At 48.6% G+C, this 5,000-nt stretch overlaps 1 protein-coding gene across 1 annotated transcript in view; it reads left to right on the top strand.

Annotated features, from left to right (window-relative positions):
- dmxl2 (Dmx-like 2) overlaps positions 1-5,000 on the top strand; it is a gene marked incomplete at its 3' end in the record, with an annotated part of 70,140 nt that overhangs the window by 4,355 nt on the left and 60,785 nt on the right.

Below are 5,000 nucleotides of genomic sequence, written 5' to 3'. Positions count from 1 at the left end.
GAAGATAATCATTGACCAACGCGACTGTTTGTGGTCAAGATGGCGTGGAGTGTGAAGCTGTGGGAAGATAATAATAATAATAATAATAATACATGAGACTTATATAGCCCTTTTCTAGACACTCAAAGACACTTTACAAACGGAAAAGATTGAGTAGTAATAATAAAAAGAAACAAAAGGTAAATAGAAGAAAGTATAGGGGCCTAATTAAGGTAGTGCTGGGGACACATGGGAAGGGGAGGGGGAGAGGGTTAACTGGTGAAGGCGAGCTTGAAGAGGTGGGTTTTGAGGGCCAGTTTAAATGTTGGCAGGGTGTTGGCCTGTCTGATGTGGTTGGGGAGGGCGTTCCAGAGGGACGGGGCTGAGGCTGAAAAGGCCCTATCACCCAAGATACATATTTTCGTATGGCTGGTGCGATATGCGACACATATGTGACATCGGGATCCGATGTAATGATCTGACTTTTCTTTCGAAAAATGTGAATACATTTCCGCGTTGTTGAAAATCAACGGCACACATCGCTAGTCAACTAACACAGCTTGTTTTGTGAGCCTGCTAACATTGTAAAGTATATTGTTATAGTTAACTAGGTAGCAGTGGGGATTACTCACCCAATCCATCGCGTTGCAGTGTTTTGGCTCGACTAGCGAGTTTGTGTTGTGATTCTCAACAACGTTGAAACGTATTTCCATGTTTCAAAAGAAAAGTCAGAACATTTTGATTGGTTGCCGACCTGAGGACCAAAAGACTAGAACGTGTCACATGTGCTCTCCTATAGCCTACAGTATATGGTGTTTGTAATAACCTTGCTCTGACAAAATGTCTCTTACAGTTTATACCAGCTACAGGAAACAGCAGGGTGCTATGGTGCAGTTATGATCTTATATTATGAGCAGATTATTATAGCTGTGTGGAGCCAGAACGTGAGAGTGTGTGTGTGTGTGTGTGTGTATGTATGTGTGAGTGAGAATAATGAGTGAGTTATGATGCCGAATCTGGAAGCATTATGTTCCTACAGCTTCGCAGACAGGTGTTGGACTTACACAGAGAACACACACACACACACACACACACATACACACACACACACACACACACACACTCACACACTGACTCACACTCACACAGAGAACAGAGACACATACACACACGCACAGAGAACACACACACACACACACAGGCACACACACACAGGCACACACACTCACACACACACGCTCACACACACACGCTCACACACACACACACACACACACACTCACACACAGACGCACACACACACACACAGTAGCTGGATCAAGAGACAGATAAGTCTTTCAGAGTGTGTGTGTTTTGCTGACGGGGGGTGTTCCATAATTGTGTTCTATCCTGTGAGTCATGAGTCCTCTTCCTCTCTGGGTCTCTATCCAGCCTGGGATCAAACCTACGTCCTCCATGTGACTCAGACCAGGGTTAGAACACAACAGGGTTAGAACACAACAGGGTTAGAACACAACAGGGTTAGAACACAACAGAACAGGGTTAGAACACAACAGGGTTAGAGCAGAACAGGGTTAGAACACAACAGGGTTAGCTGTTAGCCCAGCGAGCTAAAGCCCGACGGACTTGTCACCATATGGGTGTGTGTTCCATACCCGGTCTGTCAGGGTGAAGGACGGCAGGTCACACCACGTCTCACACTGTTACGCTCACACTGCTGACCCCTCGAGCTGCCTCTGACACACATGCACACACACACACTCACACATACACACACACACACACACACACACACACTCACACATACACACACACACACACACACACACACTCACACATACACACACACACACACATACACACACACACACACACACACACACACACACACACACACTCACACACACACACACACTCACACACACCACGCACGCACACACGCACACACTCACGCACGCACACACACACACATACACACTCACACACACACACACACACACACACACACACACACACACACACACACACACACACACACACACACTGAAAGCAGATGTCTGGTAGACCCATCTTGGGTTCAAGCTCCATCTTGGGTTCTACCATGTTTGGGTTGTACCATGTCTTCGATCATCACCACGGCTCTTCGCTGCGGGTTAGAGTTAGCTGCTATGCTAGTTACCTGTGAAGCTAGTTCGCTGCGTGGGTATTGCTGTCTCCAGGTTATGCAACGGCAACTGGTACAGTCGGCCTGCACACCGCCTCAACACCGGGCTGTCGTCAAGGGCAACGTCTCTGGGGATGCTGATTGGCTGTGTTGATGATGATGGTGGAGGTAGCAGCTGTGGTGAAGGAACAGGCCTCACGTGTGATTAAGGCTGCGTTCGTAAATTCGCTCTGAGAGCGCCGGAGCGCACACTACTGGGTTCAACAACGCCATAAAGGGACCCGAGTAATTTGATCGGACAGAAGAGGCGTTCCGTGATCGCTGATCAGATTTCCGAGAGCGAATTTACGAACGCAGCTAGAATTAGCCATGGGAATCAGTGGCATTTGGCTGCGGAAATAAATGTTCTCTCTCTCTCTCTGTGTCTGTCTCTCTCTGTGTCTGTCTCTCTCTCTCTCTGTCTCTGTCTGTGTCTCTCTCTCTCTCTGTGTCTGTCTCTCTCTCTCTCTGTCTCTCTCCCTCTCTCACTCTCTCTCTCTCTCTCTCTCTCTCTCTCTCTCTCTCTCTCTCTCTTCCTCTTCTGTATAGATTAGATTAGATTGGATTGGATTCAACTTTATTGTCGTTGTACAGAGTACAAGTACTGAGACAACCAAATGTAGTTTGGCGTCTAACCAGATATAAACAAATAGTGGCAGGCTGCCAAATGCCCACATGATGATGTTGATAATGTTGTTGGTGTTACAGTATAAGGTATTACAGTATAAGGTACAACAGTATAAGGTATTACAGTATAAGGTACTACAGTATAAGGTATTACAGTATAAGGTATTACAGTACAGGGGCGGCTGTGGCGCAGGAGGTGTTGCCTAATGATCCCAAGGTCGGCAGATCGGCGGTTCGAGCCCCGGCTGGCCACATGTCGAAGTGTCCTTGGGCGAGACACTGAACCCCAAATTGCTCCCAATGAGCGGGGCCGGTGCCTTGCATGGTAGCTTGCCGCCATTGGTGTGTGAATGTGTGTGTGAATGAATGGGTGAATGAGAGGCCGACGTTGTAAAGCGCTTTGGAATAAGGCGCTGTAGAAGTCAGTCCACTTAGGTTACAGTGAGTATACATAAATGAATATAAAGTACCATGTATAAATTACATGGTATATCAAAGCCCCCAAACTCCTCCCCATTCTCTCCAGCTCTCTCATAGCAGCGTTTAGGAGGTAGCGTTGTGTGTCGCCTGTTATCTAAACAGCATCTTGTCTGTCCTTGTCTGTCGGAGATCTTGTCCTCCTGTTATTCACACAGCGTTTACGGTCTTTCTGATCCGCCAGGCTGTGGTTCTGTGGTTCCAGCACCTCCAGGAATCAATAATACAAGAATACGTCAGAGCGTCGGGTAGCCTAGAGGTTAGAGAGGCCAGCCAGGTAGTCTAGAGGTTAGAGAGGCAGGTAGCCGAGAAGTCAGAGAGGCAGGTAGCCTAGAGGTTAGAGAGGCCAGCCAGCCAGCCTAAAGGTTAGAGAGGCAGGTAGCGTAGAGGTCAGAGAGGCAGGTAGCCTAGAGGTTAGAGAGGCAGGTAGCCTAGTGGTCAGAGAGGCAGGTAGCCTAGTGGTCAGAGAGGCAGGTAGCGTAGAGGTCAGAGAGGCAGGTAGCCTAGAGGTTAGAGAGGCCAGCCAGGTAGCCTAGAGGTTAGAGAGGCAGGTAGCCTAGAGGTTAGAGAGGCAGGTAGCCTAGAGGTTAGAGAGGCAGGTAGCCTAGAGGTTAGAGAGGCAGGTAGCCTCGGTCAGAGAGGCAGGTAGCCTAGAGGTTAGAGAGGCAGGTAGCCTAGCGGTCAGAGAGGCAGGTAGCCTAGAGGTTAGAGAGGCCAGCCAGGTAGCCTAGAGGTTAGAGAGGCAGGTAGCCTAGAGGTTAGATAGGCAGGTAGCCTAGAGGTTAGAGAGGCAGGTAGCCTCGGTCAGAGAGGCAGGTAGCCTAGAGGTTAGAGAGGCCGGCTAGCAGGCGGAAGGTCTGGTTCCATCCCCACCTCAGGAGGGAGCTGCATGTGAGCTGGTGACTGGAGGGTTGCTGGCATCTTGAGCAAGGCACTTAACCCCTAATTTCTCCAGGGGTGCTGACTATGGTTGACCCTGTGCCCAGAGAAAAAAAAAAACAATTTTGTTGTACTCTGTGCAATGACAACGGTTGAATCTAACCGAAAATAATACTAGAATCCATCCAGAAGGTTCCAGGTGTGAGGTAGCGTGACGCTACCAAATGATTTGAGTTCAGTCAGGCATTCTAACTAGCATCGCTAACAGGGCTCCTCTCTTCTCAGAAGGTTCCAGGTGTGAGGTAGCTCTGCGCTACCGAATGACTTGAGTTCAGTCAGGCATGCTACCAGCGCTAACAGGGCTCTTCCTGCTCCCCCTGCGCGCCGCGCCGCGCCGCAGTGCTAATGCGAGGCTGCGTGTCGATAGTTAGCCACCCTGTTTGGTGGCTGACCTTTATCCTCTTAGATCAAATTAGATCAGGGAGATTAGGCCTGTATCTTACGCTGCAGTGAGTGCATGATATGTTTTCATTTACATGTTTGGCATTTAGCAGACATATCCATCAGTCATCATAAGAAAAAAGTAATCTATTCTAGGACCAGGCAGTTACAATACTAGAAGAAGGAAGAATGACTTTTATTATAATTTCCTACTTCACTACAAAGTGGGCAGCCTTGAGATGTTCTGACACCAGCCAGTCCTCTTCACTGTGTCCTCTTTGTCCCCTACTTCCTGACACTAGCCATCACAACCTCTGTGCACCAGTTAGAGTTAGAAAGCCTTGAGGGGAAAAGGTTTCTGATTGGCTGTTGTGGGACGAAGCCCTTTGGCAGG

Source organism: Nansenia antarctica, assembly GCF_963989245.1.
Source record: "Nansenia antarctica genome assembly, chromosome: 9".
Classification (NCBI taxonomy): domain Eukaryota; kingdom Metazoa; phylum Chordata; class Actinopteri; order Argentiniformes; family Microstomatidae; genus Nansenia; species Nansenia antarctica.
This window is presented reverse-complemented; position numbering and strand designations above follow the sequence as displayed.